Source organism: Zingiber officinale, chromosome 7A, assembly GCF_018446385.1.
Source record: "Zingiber officinale cultivar Zhangliang chromosome 7A, Zo_v1.1, whole genome shotgun sequence".
Lineage (NCBI taxonomy): Eukaryota > Viridiplantae > Streptophyta > Magnoliopsida > Zingiberales > Zingiberaceae > Zingiber > Zingiber officinale.
Window position 1 is genome coordinate 46,194,816 of NC_055998.1, and position 23,342 is coordinate 46,218,157.

Consider the following 23,342-nt stretch of genomic DNA (forward strand, 5'->3'; position numbering starts at 1 on the left):
TCCATCCAAGTCAAGAGAGCATAGATCACCACCATTGATCAAGATCTGAAGCCTTTGATTCCAAATTTTAACTGATCTAGCCGTTGATCGAGATCTAAAGAATTATAGACCATCTATTTAGATCTGAAATCATTTGAAATGGGAGAAGCTATAGTGCAGGCCTTCTTCAATTTTTGGCTTGTGTCAAAGCAGAGGAGGCATGAGTGAAGTAGGGGGTGGACAAGGAAGATGATCGGAGCACCACGAATGGAGGTTAAGGAGTTTTTCCTTTCCTTAACCATCATCTACTGGTGTCTCCTTCCTCCCAAATCCATCCATTATAGTCAATTAAATTCTATAGTGAGGAGCATGCACTAGAGAAGCACAACCGATCGCCTCTTTCTCCGGCCACCAAAGCTTCATCCTTCTCATCCATCGAGGTCTAGTGCTTTTCCTACCTCGTCTGCCTTCATTTTTGTATTCATCGAAGGTTCGACTATCATCTTTACCATTGGGATCGTGATTGGCGGAAATAGAGATTCTTCTTCTCTGATCCTTCACCAGCGGCAATTCATCTTCCATAGCTTCCATCCATTGAGGAGAAGAAAGGAATTTTCCTTCTTCTCTAGATTGGTCAGCATCATCCTTCTTCATTAGATCATCGTTCAGCTCATCATTCACCAGCTTAGTTCTTGTTTTTCAGCTTGACTTAATTTCATTCCTTCACTACTTAGATCAGCTTCGATTACAATTCCACATCAGAACCATCTCAGATCAACTTCAGCTAAGCTTTCTTCTTCTTTATCACCGTAGATTTGATCCAGCACAAGATGGGGATGCTTAGCTTGGGTTGTAAGCATCATCTTAATCTTTATATTTCTCTATTGTTAATCTATCTCTTGTGATTGAATGTGTGAAGAATGTTTGGTTAATTCATCCTTGCATTTCAATTTGAATTCGGTTGAATGATAGTTTTATTGATTAGCAACTAAGTTTGATTTTGATGTTGCTGTTATTTCTTGTTCCATTTAGTTCATTAGATTAGATTAGGCCAATTACTTGCTTTTCCAATTGCATGTCTTGAGTTGAATTCGTAGTATAGTTTCCTTTATTTTCAAATTCGATGCATAGGTTAGATTAGATTAAGTCTGTCAAATGTTTTGTGTTCTTAAACACATTACGATTGTAGTTTAGGTTAGATAGGGTGTCTTTCATTAATTTCCTTTAGCATTAGCACTAAAACCCCAAACCCCAAATCAATAACAATTCAATCCTAAGATTAGAATTCATTGTCTACATTCTAAAATGACCCTAACTCATTACGTCCTACTCACATAAAGATACACCACACCTACTGACCCCATGTGGATGGTTCATTAAAGAGAATGTCGTAAAACCTTTGAAATCAAAGGAACAACTGGAGAGATGCATCACAAAGAAATCTCAAACTCCACTCAATTCCCTGCTTTCCGATTTATGTAAATCCTTCAACTTTAACCAACAATATCCTTTAACCCACAACTACATGATCAGTAAACGAACAATTCCTTCACATGCTCATAGGGGTCCTCGGACAGTATGTCATGCTCCCATCTCGTCTCCTCAGCTACTTTGTCCCCACGTCCGCTACCAAATCCTTGGAGGTGACACCCTCACCTACACCATCACTACGTGAGTCCACGAGCTCAGCAAGCACATTCCAATAGTAGGTATATGAAATACATGACCAAGAAAATATAGTAGCTAGGAAGCATGGAACATGAATTTTATTTATATGTAGAAGAAAGGAAAACTAAAACTTTTTCATAGCATAGCAGGGGATGAACATAGCACACATGTGGTAACCTTCATTTGAGCACATTTTATTTAATCCATGATCATGAACTATAGTGATACAGTCTAGAATAACTTATAATCATATAGCCGAAGCAACATTCAATGCATTATCATTCATATTTGGAAGGCCCCTCCTCGGAATTCATTCCAAGGCACCCATCCCATACTATCATCACATATGCTTATTATCCATCCAATTATTCATATAACAAGAACATGACCTATCTTACTTACATGGGGAACATTACCCAATTCAACCTATCATCATTCGTATCATGAGAAATAAAAGTCATTTCGTACCCTAATCATGCATACCTAGAGAAAAACCAAAAGAAGACAACCACTTAAACTACCCTAAAATCCCAAATCTAGCTTAAGAAATTGAAAATTATTATGAGAAAGCAAAGAACCCCGTGTTAGGATCGACGGTCGCGGCTAGAGAGGGGGAGTGTGAATAGCCGCCCCAAATTCTTCGCGTTTCTTCCTACGATTAGGGTTAGCGCAGCGGAAATAACTAAATAGAAACGCAAAAAGGAAAGATCAAACCTCAAACTCGAACTCGACGATGTAACGAGGTTCGGAGATGAAACTCCTACTCCTCGACGTGTCCGTAAGGTGGACGAAGCCTATCAATCCGTCGGTGGATGAGTCCCCGGAAAACCGGTTAATAAGAACTCCTTTTGGCTGGAGAAACCTCGCCACAATGTTTTGCAAAAGCAATACAGGAGTAGAAAGCAGCAAGAAGCAAAATACAATACAAATGTGTGAAACACCTTCGCTTACTTGCCTTCTCTTCGACTGGATGAAACAGCAGCTTCTCGGATCCAACCACAACAGCAACAACAACTGATCAGTTGGTCCCAGCCGAGTGGAAGCTCACAAAAAGCTTCAGGAACGAAGAGCTCAGCAAAGCTCGCAGAAGAACTTGCAGCAGCAAGAAGAAGAGGCAGGAACAAGAAGAAGCAGAAGCTTCGGAGAAGAAGAAGGGTAGACTGTCGCAACCCTCGATCTCCTTTTGTAACCTCTGATATCCTGAGCCAACCTGCGAACCTGCAAGCAAAAAGGCCAGAACACAGAAGCCCGAAATAACCTAGCCGTTGAGTCACAACGGCTCACAACGGCTAGGGCCTGGACCGATCAGGCTCCAACCTGATCGGTCCACACTGTCCCTGATCGGTCTTGGGGACCGATCAGGCTAAGCCTGGACCGATGAGGCTATGTCCTGATCGGTCCAGGAAGACCCTGATCGGTCCTGAGGACCAATCAGCCTTCCTTTTCTCCCGAACTTCTTGCCTTCTGATCGTTGTTTCCTGATCGGTCTGCAGACCGATCAGATAGCACTCAGTAGGCTACTATCCAGATACCCAATGTATCACTGGATCGATCCACTGATCGATTTAGAGCTTGATTTTTGCCCAAACCAAGTCCCAAGCCTTCCAAACCAACATCCGGTCAACCTTGACCTGTTGGTACATCATGCTTAGCATCCGGTCACTCCCTTGACCTGCTAAGACTCTCCACCAAGTGTCCGGTTAATCCCTTTGACCCACTTGGACTTTTCTCTTCGTGCCAAGTATCCGGTCACTCCCTTGACCTACTTGACCTTCTCAACACCAGATGTCCGATCACCCTTGATCCATCTGGATTTTCCCTTGCCCGGCTTCACTCACCAGGACTTTCACCTAGCTTCACTCACTAGGGTTTTCACCTGACTTCACTCACCAGGATTTCCAATCTGCCCGGCTTCATTCACCAGGACTTTCAATCTGCCCGGCTTCACTCACCAGGACTTTCCAACTGCCTGGCTTCACTCACCAGGACTTTCCCACTGCCTGGCTTCACTCACCAGGACTTATCCGTTTGCCTGGCTTCACTCACCAGGACTTTCCACATCCGGTCCAGAGAACGAGCTACCGAGCACTCTCTGACCACAGTTCGGAGAACGAGCTACCGAGCCCTCTCCGACTTCCATCCGGTCCAGAGAACGAGCTCCCGAGCCCTCTCTGACCACAGTCCGGAGAACGAGCTACCGAGCCCTCTCCGACTTCCCATGTGTCAAGCTTCCATACTTGGACTTTTCACCATGCCAAACTCCCTGCTTGGACTTTTCCCATGCCAAGCTCTCTGCTTGGACTTTTCCCGTGCCAAGCTCCCTGCTTGGACTTTTCCGAGTCAGGTCAACTCACCTCGGGTTAACTAGGTCAATCTTGACCAAGGGTTGCACCCACAACCTCCCAAGTTTCTGTTCTTGTCAAATATCAAGATACAACTTGAGTCAGGTCAACCAGGTCAACCTTGACCTAAGGTTGCACCAACAATCTCCCATCAAAATACAACTCTTCTATTCTCGTCAAACATCAAAATACAACTCGAGTCAGGTCAACTCGAGTCGGGTCAACCAGGTCAACCTTGACCTAAGGTTGTACCAACAATCTCCCCCTTTTTGATGTTTGACAAAACCATAACCTAACTTAGGTTTTCTAATGTTCTTCCTTGAACATTCTCCCCAAACCTACACTCTCCCCCTTTTTGACACACATCAAAAAGAGTGAATCAAGGTCAAGAGTTTCTTTCTAATGAAGGTCTCATACCTTTCATTGAAACCCTTAATTTCCCCCTTGATACTAAGGTCAACAATTAACTTAGTAATAATCCCATATCACTCAAGTCTTTAGGAGTAAAAACTCCCCCCTAAAAGTCAACTCCCCCTTGACTAATAGGTAAAACTCCCCCTAAAGGTCAACTCCCCCTTGACCATTGCACCAACAATGTCTTGGAGAGTTTCAACGCTTTAGAAATCCAAAACACCAACTTCATTGCTGAAATTTCAGAAATTTCAAACAGCACAGTCGAAACTGGCACGCCCTGATCGGTCACCAGACCGATCAGGTCTTCCCTGGATCGGTCACAGTGACCGATCCACTCCCTTCTGATCAGTCCACAACCTCTGATATCAGTTTCTGAATTTCCTTCCGAAATTCAGAAACCCCTACAAAATTCCAGAAAATTCCAGAAATTATAAAACTTTGAGGATACATTCCTCATAACATATACTATCAAGGAAAAATAGTTTTCTATGAAAATATCTTCCATTTTTCAATCTTGATACAAAGTTCAAAAGTCTTTGAAATAGCTCAAAGTTAACTCATCTTTGTATCACTTTGCTCAATGATGAGAGCTATCACTAGAAAAGCTTCATCAAGGTTTTTCAAATCAATTTTAAAATGATTTTAAACCCTTTAATTTGGGACCACAATCTTAGGGCTAAATGTACATGACTTGTACACAAGCTTTCCCTATGATCCCCCAATTTCGAATTAGGCTCATCTAGGTACAAGAACTATGCACCTTGATCCTAACTCATCATCCTAATATCTCACACACATCTAAGGTGTATCAAACACATCCAAGTCAATTTTGATTTGAGATATGGGTTTAGGTCATCTTAAGCTAAGTTCTCATGCATTTTCTAAACAACAATTTGATCTCCATATCAAATTGTGTTTTTGTCCTTAAATCAAATTAATTGATTTTAAATGCAAAAGATGATGACATGGCATATAATGATATCATAAGTAAAAACATGTGCCAATGTCATGATGTCATGGCATAAAATATGAAACTTAACTAGAGCATGACATATAAATAACTTAAGCATTATCATGACATTTCAAATGATGATAAATTAAGTATGATGTCATGACATGACATATGGCAAACAATATATGGCAAATAACATGTAAAGGTATAGAAAATACCTAACTCTAGCCTTAGTTGCCATTTTTGATCATTTTGCCATAAAATCTATATTCCTAAGTGTAATAGATCTAAAATCATATACCAAAGATTTTTAGATCACTATGTGCCAATTGACTCTAGAAAACTCCTCAAATGTGATTGGCACATCCTAATCACCTTAGGAATAACTTTCCATTTCATTTTCAAGACTTGATTATACCTTGAAAATTCCTAAAGTGCCACCTTTTGCCATGATTAGGTTAACTACCTATTCAAGTAAGGTTGGCACACCCTAAACCATCTAGCGTGATGGAATCACGCTCTTAGGAACCCAATACCTATTGGAGCTCATTGGGTTCACTAAATATTCACTAGGGATGACTTCCCTAGCAACCCTCCTAATGACCCTCCTAGGCTTTAAAGCCTTGGTCATTTGGGACTCATCAAGATCAACTGTAGGGGTGACTCCCCTTGTGACCTTGGTGATGGTCTTCCTAGCCCTAGGTTTTGTTCCATAATCGAATGGAACATTATGATAATTGGGCTTGACTACTTGGGACTTAGGTTTGTGACCCAAACCTTTCTTGTCCTTGGACTTGGGTTTTTGACCCCTAGACCCTAGAGTCAAATCCTTAAGTCTTTTCTAGAGAGTCAAGTCTTGACCTCAAGACTAGATTTTCTTTCTCTAATACCTCAAGCTTTAATTTATCATTTTTCTTTGAGGTATTCCTAGGCATGTGTCTAGTTGATTTGGGATTTCTACCTAGGTTCTCCCTAACCTTAGATGAGTTAATCCTAGGATTGACATTTCTAGTGTTGTCCTTACCTAGGCTAACATGTTTAGCACCTAAGCACATATATTGGTTCCTAAAGTTAACATGCTTATCATTATTAACAATTGCAACAAAACTACTAGCATGTGTCTTATTGCAAGAGTGAGACTTAAATGTTACCTTAGGGTTTGCCTTAGCTCCTCCTATTGACGTGCTCGGTCTCTTGTCATTGTGAGGTTGCCTCCCCTTCGGACATTGACTCCTATAGTGTCCCCTTCGCTTGCATTGGAAGCACACCACGTGCTCCTTGCCTTTGCGTGTTGGGACTCCGACTTCCTTGACCTTTGGCGCCGGTGGAGTCTTTCTAACCCTCTTTGGACATTTACTCTTGTAATGTCCAAATTCCCTACACTCAAAGCACATTATGTGTAATTTGCTAGAAACTAAATGGCTTGAGTTACCTAGAGTTGAGGATGGATGAACGCTCTCTCCTTCATCCCTTCCGGAGGTAGAAGCTTCTTCTTCTTGCTCCGAACTTGAAGAAGAACTCTCCTCCTCTTCTTCTTTAGATGTTGAGTGGCCCTCAACTTCTAAATCCATTCCTCCATGAAGTGAGCTACTTGGCTCACTTGACTCCTCTTCATGACTTGAAGTGGAGTTCTCCTCATGGAACTTAGCCAAGTTGTTCCACAACTCCTTGGCATCGTTATATCCACCTATCCTACACAAAACCTCATTAGGTAAAGAAAATTCAATGATTTTCGTTACCTCATCATTGATGGTTGATTGGTGGATTTGCTCCTTCGTCCACTTCTTCTTCTCCATAAGTTTTCCTTCTTCATCCATTGGAGGAGCGAAACCTACATGGACACAACTCCAATTCTCAAGATTAGTCATAAGAAAATATTTCATTCTTACCTTCCAAAACGCGAAGTCGTCGCGATCGTAGAAAGGTGGAATCGTGATGTCTTCTCCAAGTAGATCCATTCTCTAGCTTGTGCTCCCTTGGGTGTTAATCCGTCGAAGAGCAACCTGGCTCTGATACCACTTGTTAGGATCGACGGTCGCGACTAGAGAGGGGGGGTGTGAATAGCCGCCCCAAATTCTTCGCGTTTCTTCCTACGATTAGGGTTAGCGCAGCGGAAATAACTAAATAGAAACGCAAAAAGGAAAGATCAAACCTCAAACTCGAACTCGACGATGTAACGAGGTTCGGAGATGAAACTCCTACTCCTCGGCGTGTCCGTAAGGTGGACGAAGCCTATCAATCCGTCAGTGGATGAGTCCCCAGAAAACCGGCTAATAAGAACTCCTTCTGGGTGGAGAAACCTCGCCACAATGTTTTGCAAAAGCAATATAGGAGTAGAAAGCAGCAAGAAGCAAAATACAATACAAATGTGTGAAACACCTTCGCTTACTTGCCTTCTCTTCGACTTGATGAAACAGCAGCTTCTCGGATCCAACCACAACAGCAACAGCAACTGATCAGTTGGTCCCAGCCGAGTGGAAGCTCACAAAAAGCTTCAAGAACGAAGAGCTCAGCAAAGCTCGCATAAGAACTTGCAGCAGCAAGAAGAAGAGGCAGGAACAAGAAGAAGCAGAAGCTTCGGAGAAGAAGAAGGGTAGACTGTCGCAGCCCTCGATCTCCTTTTGTAACCTCTGATATCCTGAGCCAACCTGCGAACCTGCAAGCAAAAAGGCCAGAACACAGAAGCCCGAAATAACCTAGCCGTTGAGTCACAACGGCTCACAACGGCTAGGGCCTGGACCGATCAGGCTCCAACCTGATCGGTCCACACTGTCCCTGATCGGTCTTGGGGACCGATCAGCACTCTTCACAGAGAACTCGGCCAAGTCTCTGATCGTCTCCCGAGGACCAATCACCTTCCTTTTCTCCCGAACTTCTTGCCTTCGATCGTTGTTTCCGATCGGTCCGCAGACCGATCGATAGCACTCGATGAGCTCGTTGTTAATTCGATCGGTCACTGACCGATCCGAGATACCATCATCCGATCGATCCATCGATCGATCCAGAGCTTGGTTTTTGCCCAAATCAAGTCCCAAGCCTTCCAAACCAACATCCGGTCAACCTTGACCTGTTGGTACATCATGCTTAGCATCCGGTCACTCCCTTGACCTGCTAAGACTCCCCACCAAGTGTCCGGTTAATCCCTTTGACCCACTTGGACTTTTCTCTTCGTGCCAAGTATCCGGTCACTCCCTTGACCTACTTGACATTCTCAACACCAGATGTAATATCACCCTTGATCCATCTAGAATTTCCCTTACCCGGCTTCACTCACCAGGACTTTCACCTAACTTCACTCACTAGGGTTTTCACCTGGCTTCACTCACCAGGATTTCCAATCTGCCCGGCTTCATTCACCAGGACTTTCAATCTGCCCGGCTTCACTCACCAGGACTTTCCAACTGCCTGGCTTCACTCACCAGGACTTTCCCACTGCCTGGCTTCACTCACCAGGACTTATCCGTCTGCCTGGCTTCACTCACCAGGACTTTCCACATCCGGTCCAGAGAACGAGCTACCGAGCCCTCTCTGACCACAGTTTGGAGAACGAGCTACCGAGCCCTCTCCGACTTCCATCCGGTCCAGAGAACGAGCTCCCGAGCCCTCTCTGACCACAGTCCGGAGAACGAGCTACCGAGCCCTCTCCGTCTTCTCATGTGCCAAGCTTCCATACTTGGACTTTTCACCATGCCACACTCCCTGCTTGGACTTTTCCATGCGCAGCTCCCTGCTTGGACTTTTCCCATGCCAAGCTCCCTGCTTGGACTTTTCCGAGTCAGGTCAACTCACCTCGGGTTAACCAGGTCAATCTTGACCAAGGGTTGCACCCACAACCTCCCAAGTTTCTGTTCTTGTCAAACATCAAGATACAACTTGAGTCAGGTCAACCAGGTCAACCTTGACCTAAGGTTGCACCAACAATCTCCCATCAAAATACAACTCTTCTGTTCTCGTCAAACATCAAAATACAACTCGAGTCAGGTCAACTCGAGTCGGGTCAACCAGGTCAACCTTGACCTAAGGTTGTACCAACACCCCGATCCCAAAACCCACATAAATCTCGAAGAAACAGGAACCACAACAATTTTCACCCAATCCATCAAATCTGCCCAAAATTTTGAAACAATGAGGAAAAGCAAGAACACTATTATCCATAGCCTAATGTAACAACAATCTGACCAGAATTTTTAGAAACACAACAAGGAGAAGTATAAGCATTATCAATTGAAGCCCAACCTATCAAAACTAATCTGCCCAGAAATTCACGGAAGGATTAGGGAGAAGCAAAACACCAACCATCAAGCTGAATCCACTAATGGAATTTGTCCGAGATTTTGAAAGAATTAGAGAGAAGCAAAACACCAACCATCAAGCTAAATCCACCTACAAAATCTATCTAGGATTTTGGAAGCTACCAAAAGAACAAAATCACCAACCAGCTTAATCTACACATAATATGTACAGAAATTCCGGAAGCCATAAAGAGGAGCAAAAGCATCATCAATCAATCTCAATCTACCAAAATCAGACTACAATCCCGGAGGCAATAGAAAAGCAAAACATCATCTTTCCAAACCCAAACAAATTCACAAGAATCTTGTCCAGAACTCAAACCAAATAGGAGAAATAGGGCAACATTGAACTCAATTACAAATGCCTCAAATCAGTAGTAGAAAACCGCGAGACTCACCGGGTGAAGTAATAATGTCAAAGGAAATCAACTTGCAACTTATTCCTACTTTTGAACATCATAGCACCAAACATTCCAACCCTTCCAAGACCTTTAACCCTCACCTCATCGAATCCATACCAACATAAAGGAATGCACTTGCCTCTTTTCCTACGGTTTGGGGGAGGAATTCCAACTTCAGAAAAGAGTACCGGAGAAGAGGTGGAGAAGGCTAGAGCTCACCACGGCTAGCGTCGGACCGTAGTGGTCGGCGGCTGTGCGGAAGGGGGGATCGGGTTGGCGACGAAATTGAAGGAGGGGGAGAAGGGATGCGGGGGGTGGACGAGCAATGGAATGCACTTAGGGCAAAATAAAACTTCGGGTCTAATATTAAATTTAAGTTTATATCCTCATTCAACTCTCAACTTAACCGTATTCAAACAGGTTTTCATTTTTATCCATTTATTCTTATAAAATATAAATGACTCCTTTAAAAAATTTAAAAGATTCTAGTAAATTTTATAAATTTATATGAATCTATTTTCCTCTTAATTTCACACCAATATAAATTTATTTTCCTAAATAAACTTAATTATGCCCATTTTTTTATCATTTTAATTGTTATATATATTTAGTATATTACACATTCCTTGTGAGATACGACCTAGGTCATATCGTATACTTCATTAGTGTACTTATGGGGTTTAGTATTTTATTATTTGATGTCCAATTCATGACAAAACTGGGTTTACATCAATCTCAAACATTCAATCAAATGGATAAGGCATAAACATATCATTAGAAGAGAAATTGACATATCCATAGAGTTCACTTTAATCTCACATTACAATTACTCTCTTAATCTTAGAACAAGTGGATCTACTCCATGACAAGACTAATCAAATCTAAAAGAATTAAGATTGCAAGCTTCCTAAGCAATTTAAGAGAAAAAAGATAAAGAAAGCTTATCCAAGTGTGATGTCAGTCTTTGGATCCAGTCCTTGTGTCTGGAGAAGATGGAGATGATGAAAATGACTTTGGATCATTGAATATGGCGTGAATGAAGCGTGTATCTTGACCTTGAGTCTCCCTTAAGGGGAAAACTCTCATCCCCTTGAAAGGGGGAAGAACTCCCCTATTTATAAGTGAGACACGATTGGATGAGACATGGGCTGTGTCACGACCGTGCTTGTCATGCCTTAGAGGAGTCCCTGCCCGACAAACGGACAACATCTCCCTTGTAACTGTGACAATATGAATCATATATACAATGCCACACGGCTACTCACAAGCTATAATCAACAATCCACACGGTTGGAACATACACAATCACACAGTTATATACACAACACACTCGGCTGGAACAAAATAATCACAATCATATAGTTGTCTAATAAACAACCTATACGACTGTACTAAAAAAAACATAGCGAAAAAGAACGGTAAACCAATAAACCAAAACGACACACTGCTAGCCGGCTAGGTTTTGCACAACAACCATCAAAAACATCATAAGTAGCCACAAGGCCAAACACCAAGTACTCAACAAAATTATTACAATGCCAAGTATATAAATCCAACGAAAAATTATAAAGGCATAAAGCAAAGTAAAGACCATTCTCCGATGTGACGTGAAATCGGCAGATAGGATACTCCAAGCGACTCTACGATCACTACCTGCAACTTGAGGAAACAGACAACATAGAAATGCGGTGGTAAGTGCGGGTCACTCAAAAGGTAATAGATAAGATAGTGCATGCTCTAAATAAAGTATGGAGATCAAAGTATACAGTCTCAGTGGCGAAATGAGAACAAGATCATACGACACAATCAATGCACATAACTATAACTGACAAAATGATCACACATAATCATAACAGACATAATAAAATTAACATAATCATAATTGACATATTGAATACACATACCAAATTTGAAATGGACATATACGGTAAAATGAACAGTAAACTCACCAAGATCAGCAACAAGTCTGCTAGGAACACCTGACCAAAAATATATGACAATATATATAGGTCGTATGATATATGAGCATGTATGCAGCATGCCATCCATATACAACAATCATACTTCAACCAAGTGCAACATATCACAATCACATGTAGCTAGTATCTACTAGACATGTATGTAAATATATCTCCACAAGATACACAACGCATCATATGCAAATGCGCATGTATGCCACATGGTGTCACTCTTGCCCTTCCCTCTATCTGCCACGACCCTTGTGTAGCTAAGGGGTCGAGATAATGATAACTGTACAACCCTCTAGCAAATACTACTCTCGAGTGGCTGAGGCGACAATGCGCTAAGTAGTTATCTAACTACATAGCGATGGGGTCCTTGACTGCTCATAACGCTGGATATCACAACGCCTAGTGACCAGGTTGTTGGTTGGTCCTAGGAAGATCGTACCGGTTCCACTGTACAAAAATTTTGTACAAGTGTCAAACTTTTCCTAAACAAACTATGGTGTTCTTTAGAAATTAAATTAGGAATCACAAACGGAACTTAACATTATTGATTCTAAATTTAATTTATCTGTTCTCAATGGTTTAGATTTGGATCACAAGCGGAACTTAACACTATTGATCCAAATCCGCCTATGTTATAAAGTTGATTAAATATTTATTTCTAAAATCGGCTCCCAGGTCAAACATGGCGAGGCACTAAGCCTTCTTGGGTATGGGATCATCCACCACTGCCTCGACAAATCCTTTAATAGAAATTCAATATTTAATTTCCTAAAATAACATTAGGTTTAACCGAAAAGAACAATTGAATCACAAATCTGAAAAATAAAATAAAAGAAATACAACTTCAAAACAAATCTGAAACTCTAGAATCATATTCCTCTTGTGTTTGGAATTCACATAAAGAAAATAAAAACTAGCATGATGCGAAAAATAATTACTAGTTATACCTTTCTTTGTATACAATGACCTCTTGATCTTCTACCGTATTCCTCTTCTTATCTCGGACGTTGTGTGGACAACGATCTACCGAGATGAGAACCACCCAAGCCCTTCTTGTCTAAGTAAGTTTCGGCCATCATCAAGTCTCCAAGAGATGTAGAGGTTCGGCCACCACCACCAAGCTCTAAGGGATGCAAGAAACAAAGCCTCATTTCTCTCCTTCTTCTCCTAGCTAGAACCGGCCACCAACAAGTGCTCCAAGAGAGATGAAAACCGGTCACTAAGGAAGAAGAGAAGAGAAGAGAAGAGGAAGAAACTCTAGGGCCGGCCACCACCAAGGTAGAGAGGGAGGAAAAATAGAATAGAGTTGTTGTCAATGAAGGCACCCCTACACCCTCTTTTATAATCCTTGGTCTTGGCAAATAAGGAAAATTTAAATAAAAACTTCCTTATTACTTTTCCATGAAAAGGAAATTTAATTAATTAAAATTAAAATCCTTTTCTTAAACCATATGGCCGGCCACTTAAAATTCTCCATCAAGGAAAGTTTTTATTTACAAGAATTAAAACTTCCTAATTTGTTTCCGGAAATTTATAAAAATATTTCTCTAATAAATTTTCCTTCATGGTGGGTATAAAAGGTAATTTTATAAATTAAAATCTTTCTTTTAAACATGTGGATGATTTCCAAAAAGGAAAGTTATCTCTAAAAATTAAAATCTCCTTTTAATCTACAAATAAGGAAAGATATCAAATCTTCTCTTAATCTTTTATAGAAACTTATAAAAGGGAATATTTAATTTTTAAACTCTCTTTTAAATCATGAAAATGGTTACAAAAAAGAAAAGTTTTCTCAAAATTAAAATCTACCTTTAAATCTACAAATAAGGAAAGATTTCAAATCTTTTCTTAATCTTTTGTAGGAAGCTATAAAAAGGAAAGATTTAAATTTTAAACTCTCTTTTAAAACTATGTTATCCACATAAGAAAAAATTTAAATAAAATCCCTTTTATATTATATGTGGCCGGCCACACCTAGCTTGGACTCCAAGCTAGGGCCGACCACTAATCTTGGCTCAATCCTTGGGTCTTGGCCGGCCCTAGCTTGGGCTCCAAGCTAGCTTGGCCGGCCACCAAAGAATGGGTAAGAAGGTGGGTATAGGTGGGTATAATTCTCTATATACAAGATGCTACGATAGGGACTGAGAGGAGGAATTGGTTTTAGTCTCCCGATGAAATTAAGCTTCCCGTGTTCGGCCCTAACACCCAACTTAATTTTATCAATAATAATTCATACCACTAAAGAATTATTATTAAACTACCGCACCAGTCCCAAATTATGTTTTGGGCTCCTTCTTATTATGAGTGTGTTAGTCTCCCTGTGTTTAAGATGTCGAATGTCCACTAATTAAATGAGTTATTGACAACTCAATTAATTAATATCTCAGTCCAAGAGTAGTACCACTCAACCTCATCGTCATGTTGGACTTAGTCCACCTACAGGGTTTAACATGACAATCCTTATGAGCTCCTCTTGGGGACATTCTCAACCTAGATTACTAGGACACAGTTTCCTTCTATAATCAATAACACACACTATAAGTAATATCATTTCCCAACTTATCGGGCTTATTGATTTATCAAGCTAAATCTCACCCATTGATAAGTTAAAAAAATAAATATTAAATATATGTGCTTGTTATTATATTAGGATTAAGAGCACACACTTCCATAATAACTAAGGTCTAGTTCTTTTATTAAGTCAGTATAAAAATAACTTATCTTAAATGGTCCTGCTCAATACACTTAGAGTGTACTAGTATAATTTATTAGTCAAGATAAACTAATACCTAGTTACACTACGACTATTCCAATGGTTTGTTCCTTTCTATCTTAGTCATGAGCTACTGTTTATAATTTATAAAGAACCGATAACACGATCTCCTGTGTGTGACACCACACACCGTGTTATCTACAATATAAATTAATTGAATGACTACACTTAGTATATATAAATGTAGATACTTAACTAATGAGATTCTTATTTCTAAATGTTTATACAAAAAGTTAGGCTTTTAGTATACACTCTAACAATCTCCAACTTATATAAAAGACTATGCTGCCATATATCCTGCCACACATCTGATTCCCTACCCTTCAACATGCTCATCAAAAGCTCTTGCCTTAAGGGCCTTAGTGAAAGGATCATCTGATGGAAGCTAGGCGGCAACAACTTCTCCTAGTTATACGATGTCTCATATTGGGTGGTACTTGCACTCTATTGTATTTACTTGCCTTATGGGCTCGTGGTTCCTTCGAATTCGCTACTGCACCAAATAATTTTTGGGCAAACCAAGAATCACATCTAAGTCCATCATGAAGTTACTGAGCCATTCAACTTCTATGACTGCCTCAGAGGTTATCATATACTTAGCTTCCATAGTGGAGTCTGAAAAAGTACCTATGCTTAACACTCCTCCATTGTTATGGCTTCACCTCCTAAAGAAAATACAAAATCCCGAGGTTGACTTTCTATTGTCTCTGTCTGTTTGGAAGTCTGAATCTGTGTAATCCATAGGGAGCAAATCATCTGTCTTGTAAACTAGCATATAATCTCTAGTCCCTCTAAGGTATTTTAATATATGCTTTACGACAGTCCAGCGTTCTGATCTTGGATTACTTTGATACCTGCTAACCATGCCCACGGCAAAATAGATATCCTATCTCGTGCATAGCATACGTTAGACTTTCGATAGCCGAAGCATAAGGAACTGCCTTCATGTCTTCTATATCTTTTGATGTCTTCGGAGACATTTCTTTAGATAAAGCTACTCCATGCTTAAAAGGTAAAAAACCTTTCTTGGAGTCTTGTATGCTAAAATGAGCAAATTATATTGATATATGAAGCTTGGGATAAGCGAAATATTCTTTTCTTACGATCCCTTATTACTTTGATCCCAATAATATATGCATTCTCCCAAGTCCTTCATATCGAATTGTTTGGACAATCATACCCTTACTTCCGACAACACTTTGATATTGTTTCCAACTACCAAAAATGTTATCTACGTATAGTACAAGAAATACCACCACGTTTCCATCACACTTCTTGTATACACAAGACTCATCTGGTTATTAAATAAATCCATAGGTTTGGATTACTTTATTAAAACGGATGTTCCAAGACCTTGAAACTTTGCTTCAGTCCATAGACAGATTGAGCTTGCACACAAGGTGCTTTTTGCCCTTTGTAATGAATCCTTTTGGTTGCTTTATATGGATATTTTCTTCAAGACTTCCATTAAGGAAAGCTATCTTGATATCCACTTGCCAAATCTCATAGTTCATATGTGTAATAATAGATAAAAGAATCCGAACAGAGTTAAGCATGGCTACTAGTGAGAAAGTTTCCTTTTTCAACAAGCCTTGCTTTGAAAGTTTTCACCTTCCCATCTATCCCTATTTTCCTATTGTAGACCCAATGGCTTTTACACCATCTGGTGGCTCTACAAGCTCCCAGAATTTATTAGAATACATATATTCTAATTCTGTATTCATTTCTCAAAGATGTTGCATCTTTATCTTGGAGCGTTTCGTCATATGACCGGGAATTAAGTTCATGTTTACCAGGGATCAAGTCTAAAGACTCTTCCAAAACATGAATATTTCAGGTTACCTAACAACCCTCCCACTACGACGAGAAACTTTCTACAATTGTGTATCATCTGTGATACGTGTTGCAGTTTCTTGTGATATTTCATCTTGTACAGTTGGTACTAGATTAGACGTGTCCTTTATTATTTCCTTAAGAACAAATTTACTTATGGGCTTATGGTTTATTACATAGTCCTTTTCTAAAAATCGGGCATTGGTGCTAACAATGACCTTCTGATTTTTAGGACTATAAACATCCTTTCGTTTCTCTAGGATAACCTACAAACAAGTGAACTTCTGTCCAACTTATCAGTGTCTCGCATGTGCTAGACCACCCAAATCCGAATATGCTTCAGACTAGCCTTATGCCCATTCTGCAATTCTATGGGAGTAGAGAGTTCTGACTTAGAAGGTACTATGTTCACTTCCGTTTTCAGTGTATATCCTCAAAATGAATTTTGGTAATTCTGAATAACTCATCATTGATCTAACTATTTCCATAAGAGTCCTATACCTTCGTTCTACTACACCATTCTGTTGGGGTGTACCAGGTGCAATTAGTTGAGATTGAATCCAGACTTCTGATAAGTGACTCCTAAACTCTCTCAAGAGGTACTTGCCACTACGATCTCAGCGTAGTGTCTTGATACTTTTACCTTGACGTTACTCCACATTAGCCTAATACTCTTTGAACTTATCAAAATACTTAGACTTGCGGCTCATCAAGTAAATGTACCCGTATTTTGAATAGTTGTCTATAAAATAGACGAAATATTCGAAACCACTTCTTTCCTGGATAGTCATAGATCCACACAAATCAGAATGAACCGATTCCAACATATCTTTGTCTCCATACCCCTTAGACTTAAAAGCTTCTTGGTTATTTTTCCTTCCAAGTAAGACTCGCAGGTTGGAAAGATTTCCACTACCAATGAACCCAAGAGTTCATTAGTTATTATCCTTTGAATCCTACTCAAATTAATATAACCTAACTTTAGATACCAAAGATAAGATTGGTTCATCTCCGAAGGTTACTTTCTCTTTTAAAAGTTAGAAGATCTGTTATTAATTTTCATTTGATGGATTTATAAATTGCCAACCAACGTACTAGAACAAATATTTTCCCTCTTTTCCTTGATAACAACTTTATTATCAAAAGAGACAGAATATTAAGTTTAGAACCTAAAATCTAGTTCTTTCTAAACTTAGTACGTAAAACAATTTCTCAAAATTCAAGTTTTATTCCTCTCGGAGGATAAACACCTCCCACTGCAATAGCTACTACTTTTGCAGCAGTGCCCATGTAGACGGTGATTTTCCTTTCATATAGTTATCGGGTTTCCTGGAACCCATGCAATAAATTACAGATATGATCAGTGGTTCCCGTATCTACACACCAGGTACCGGTAGATAACTCCACTAAACATGTAACAACTAATGAATAAAATACACCTTTATTGTTCTTAGTTCTAAGAAGACAGTCCACCTTAATGTCCAAGTCTTATTTCAAATCATTATAATTGGGACCACTAAGTCTATCCTATAATATAACAGCTAGGGGATTGACCAATATTTTAAATCCTAAGGATCACAAAAATATTTGGTCAAGACCAACTCCTTAAAAATGCCCATGAATTTTGTATGCCACGTTAGTGTTAAAGTATACAAATTCAAAGAAGAGATTTTATCCATTAATTTTATTATCTCGTCAACCTTACTTTATGACGAATAAAATTAATAGTTGGTCTTGTCTTTGGTCAAATATTTGGTCAAAACTTTGAATTTAAAATAATATTGATTTCTCAAAATACTATCATTTAAATTCACCAACACCTCTAACACCGTGAATTTTGTATGCCACGTTAGTGTGGACGTATACAAAAACAAACATTTGAAAGATAAGGGTCTTACCCATTAATTATCTTGTCATCCTTAAATTACCTCAAACACCATGAATTTTATATGCCACATTAGTGTGGACGTATACAAATTCATTTGTTTGTAAGAGGAGGTTTTACCTAATTTATTTTGTCAACCTAACTTTATGACAAAATTACCTCAAACACCGTGAATTTTGCATGCCACGTTAGTGTGGACGTTTTGTAAGAGGAGGATTTCACCTGTAACGACCACCCTTCTTACAACTCTACTACTCTCTAAGGTGACCGTTACTTAACTATTAACTCTACTTAACCAGTGTGATCGAAACCACGAGGAATCCCTACCGAAAAATTTTGGCAGAGTCTCCCCTGTACCAGTGACCAGAATCATCAATACATGCAAATAATAAACCATCAGCCACATGCGGCTGGTATATATACTTCACAACCACGCTGTAATAAGACACAACAACTAAAAACAAACTATTCTAGCAATAGTACATGAATAAAGCTCCAACAGTGGAAACAACCAAACTAACAATGCGGAATAATAAAAAATAACTCTTTAACAATCTCAGTCGACAATAAGCATAAAGTATGACTCAATTCCCCTGATCTCTCCCACAGTCCACGCATCACACACCATCCGCACCATCTTGTCGCCTTCCTTGCTAGATCTTTTCCTTTCCTTTATCTGCAGTAAGAGGAAGTGCAATCTATAAGCAAAATTTACTTAGTAAGCGCTATCTAATTCACAAAAACACGAATATGCATGTTTACAGAAAGAACTAGAAACTATATGCTCTAAAAGAAAGTAAAGCATAAATATATCTGCTCATATCAAACTAATAGCAAAGAAAAGCTAAGGAATCTACTCATATAATTTTAATAACTAATCATGCTGCTCATCTAATAGGTAAACATGAAAAACTACTCATCTACTAGATAAACATGGTAGAATAAAGAACTAAACTTATTGATTTTTAGAACTATATGAAACTTATTTCATTTGTTCTAAACTTAATCTTTAATACTTTATGTTTATGTAAAACTCGTTTTACTTGTTCAAAAACTTATACTTATAATACTTCAAAATAATAATCAACTTCTTCTTGGGCCCAGGCGTAGTACCATCTTATGCGCGTTCCCTAAAAGGTTGGGGTAGCGAACCACCAATCCTAAAAGAGCAGATCTCGGTTTACCAGGGCCAAGACCTCGGAATTGGACACCTGGATTTGTTTAACGATAACATCGGAAGTCGGGTACTAGCCTCTTCTTAAAAGTAAAATAATTATAATCTTAATTACTTCTTCTTTAAATGCCTTGGCATTTTAATAAGCACTTTGTATGCCAAAAATCCCTAAAGTCTTGACTTTGGGATCTACTTAAGGCCTCGGCCATTTCTTTCTTTTCTTTATCTTTCTTATACTTTTCTTTATCTTTCTTATGCATCTATGAATGAAACTAACTATGTAACACATAATCATGCATAGAATACAAAAAGAAATCTGCACATACAATCTGTATTTTAAGTTCTAAGAAATCTGCACTATAAGCTCTCCATGCACAAATCAAATTAAGCTTACTAGAAAACTAAAACAATACCAATATAAAACTTATTCACAGCTATACTTTTATAAGGAGATCATAATCTTTAAGCCTATTACAACTTAGTCAAAACTGGAACACCAAATCTTAAGCACACTAGCTACTCTTAAACTTCTAGCCATCCCAATGCTGTACAGAAAATCCGAAGCAAGAAAACAAGGAACACTTACTGCTCTTAAATTTCAAGCCATCCTAATGCTGTACAGAAGGAAAAACCGAAAGCACTTGCTACTCTTAACCTCTAACAACTCCTAATTCTATAAACAAACTCCAATTACAAAGTGCAGAGTTATAAACCAATTACAGAACCAACTCACTGTCTAAACTAATTATCCTCTTTCTTTCTTTAGGGTTCACGGCAGCAAGCACCAGAAAGAAAACACTACTTCCTGTGATATGCTTCGAACAGAAAACTCCCTTCTTTGGGGTGCACGACAGCCACATCAATTCAACCAGAAATAAACTAAACTACATGCCCAAATTAATTTAAATCCTCTTCTCAACTTCCAGATGAAAACCACGGCAGTAAACCTCATAATTCACAAATCTCTACCACCTAATCCGAAGGTCATAAAGAAGACCAAATCCCTAACAAATCACAAATTTTGTATAATTCATTCCGAAAACTCAAAGAAAACACTAAGTCAGAATTCGGAACTACTCTACTGCAGGTGAGTAGCAACTTACCTAGCGTTCTTGGACTTACAACCGAGAAGAAGGCTTCTAATGCTTCTAGGGCTTGCGGAGAACTCAACAATCCGGCTCCTCTTTGTGCCCACAACCTCTCCTCGACGAAAGGATCGTGAGGAGGTGGAGAACTCTCGGAAAACTCCCTCAATCGGCCGCCGGAGTGAAGCCCTAACCTTCCTTGCCTTCCGCCCGAGCACGACCGTCGCGCGCAGAAGAGAGATGCGAGGAGAGAAGAGGAGAAGGAATTAGGTCACGGGATAACATCGACTTATCCCTCTTTATAATACCTAGGTATTCTGTTATGGCTTAAGATTATTTCGCTCCTTACCTTTTCACGAAATTCTCGTAGAGCCGTTGGTTGGTTGCGTTTCCGCCGAACCCCTGGTCATGGATTCAAATCCTCAACCGAGCCTTTTTCTTCCTCTTTTATTTTAAATGTTCCTAACTACCGCATAAATATAATTCGTCCCTTATATGGTTAGTAATGACCGCTTGCCCACTTGGTTAGCTGGGTTTTGACCGGGTCAAGGGTCGCTGGTTCGAACCTCGGCTTGGACATCTTTTTATCAAAACTTCCTTCGTTTAGTAAAAATACCAAACGACCTCCAAAAATTACATAAAAATACTCTAAAAATTTCTAAAAATCTCTAGAATATTTCTAAAGTATTTATAAATATTTTAAAGAACTTTTAGAACTCCTAATGAGGAAAATTGGGTCGTTACAATCCCCCATACCTTATAAAAAGTTCGTCCTCGAACTTAGAATAATTCTGTGACTATTGTGGGGCACCGACAGCTTCTTCCCTAGTAAGAGAAAATACTCTGGCATTGGTTGGAACGGGTGGGGCTTCCAACCGTCCCTGACTGAGATAGGGTCCTTCTAGCGATGTTGTCATGTGGTGTAACTGTGCAGGCTCGTCTCTATATTGCACTGACTGTTGCTGAGGTGCCTTAAACTTGTTAGGACATGCTCTAGCTAGATGTCCTTCTTGACCACATGAATAACATCCAGTTGTACTGTAACGACCCGCCTTCTACTGGCTATGCTGTAAGGCTGGACCGTTACAATATGCTGTGCTAAGCTATATCCATGACCATTACTAGTCTAGGTGCGGAAAGCTGCACCAATTTAAAACTTTACTAAGCTAACACAAGTTCTTGGTCCTACATGTGCTAAGGGATGCAATCTAAGGTATACATGGCATATCCTACATCCCCTATGGTCAAGGAGTTGAATTACAGGGTCTCTTGGTCGAAACCCAGCTTCCCAATCGATCCAGATTGAACTCAATCGATTGCAAGCTGTTGAATCGATCCATGGATCGATTCCGATGGCTACTGTGCTCGGGTTAATATTCTGGATCGATCGGCTGATCGATCCAGACTGGCCAATCGATCCAATGATCGATTCCAGAGCTCTCTGTTCGCGGGAGCGATTTCCTGATCGATCGAACGATCGATCCCCAAACTCTCTGTTCGCAACAGAATGCGACTAGATCGATCGGCTGATCGATCTAGAAGCTTACTGTATGCTACAGAATGCGACTAGATCGATCGGCTGATCGATCCAGAAGCTTACGGTTCACGGAACCAGGCTCCCAATCGATCCACTGATCGATTGAGGGCTCCCAATCGATCCGCTGATCGATTGGGGTTTCTGATTTCGCAGCAAGGCTCTGATTTCAGCACTGTTTCGTGCCAAACTCACCTACATAAGTTCTAAAATAACTGGAGAACATTCTAATATCAAACAACTAGCATTCTAAACATGGTTACTAACAATCTAAGCAGATTTTCTATAATTCCATGCATTTAGATACTGAATAAGCAAAGAGTAACATGATAAGAAACACTAAGTTCTTAAATGTTCTAGTTCTTCCAAGGTCTTTATTCCAGGTTCCATCCACATACATCTTCATCATTGCATTGACCTCCAGCCTCCGCTAGTCCATCTTCCCTTTACCTTTATCTGCAGTATAAGGAAAAATAGTATCTGTAAGCTTGAGAGCTTAGTAAGAAACCATCTACCTCACAAAACATGCATACGATGCAATTTATGCTTTGAAAACATGCTATTCGAAATATATGCTAAACAGGTGAGGGCATGGCATAGTATCATACAACATGGAAACCAAAACTAATCATAGAACTATCACATGTATCAATAATGAAAACTACACTGATACAACAAGCTGAGCTAAGCTAATGCTAGACAAATGCTGAAGCTATACTGAATTCACATAACTATCTTGTGAGAGTTTGCAAACTATAAATATATAATAGATGAAAATACTAATCATGCTGCTGATGGGCCCGACAACTGTACTTGCTGTGCGCACATCCCTAACTAAACCCGGGGTTGCAAATTCTGAATCTAGTAGGGTTTACTAGGTTAGCTGAACCTAGGGACGACTATGGGAGCCCAACCCAATGGATATCTAATCCAGTACAGTGCCACTGCTAAAATAAAATACTGATTATAGCTAGGTTCTTCTTATATTGCTATTTCTAGGTTATCTGAACCTAGAGGCGACTATGGGAGCCTACCCATTG

General features: G+C 39.7%; 1 long non-coding RNA gene across 1 annotated transcript; it reads right to left on the minus strand.

The window, feature by feature from the left end:
- Positions 1 to 1,417: 1,417 nt before the first annotated feature.
- Positions 1,418 to 10,383, minus strand: LOC122001380. Its single transcript, XR_006117338.1, has 2 exons — positions 10,046 to 10,383; positions 1,418 to 1,635 (listed from the first exon to the last, which is right to left on the minus strand). It is a non-coding gene; the product is annotated as an uncharacterized LOC122001380 (long non-coding RNA).
- Between the last annotated feature and the right edge of the window lie 12,959 nt (positions 10,384 to 23,342).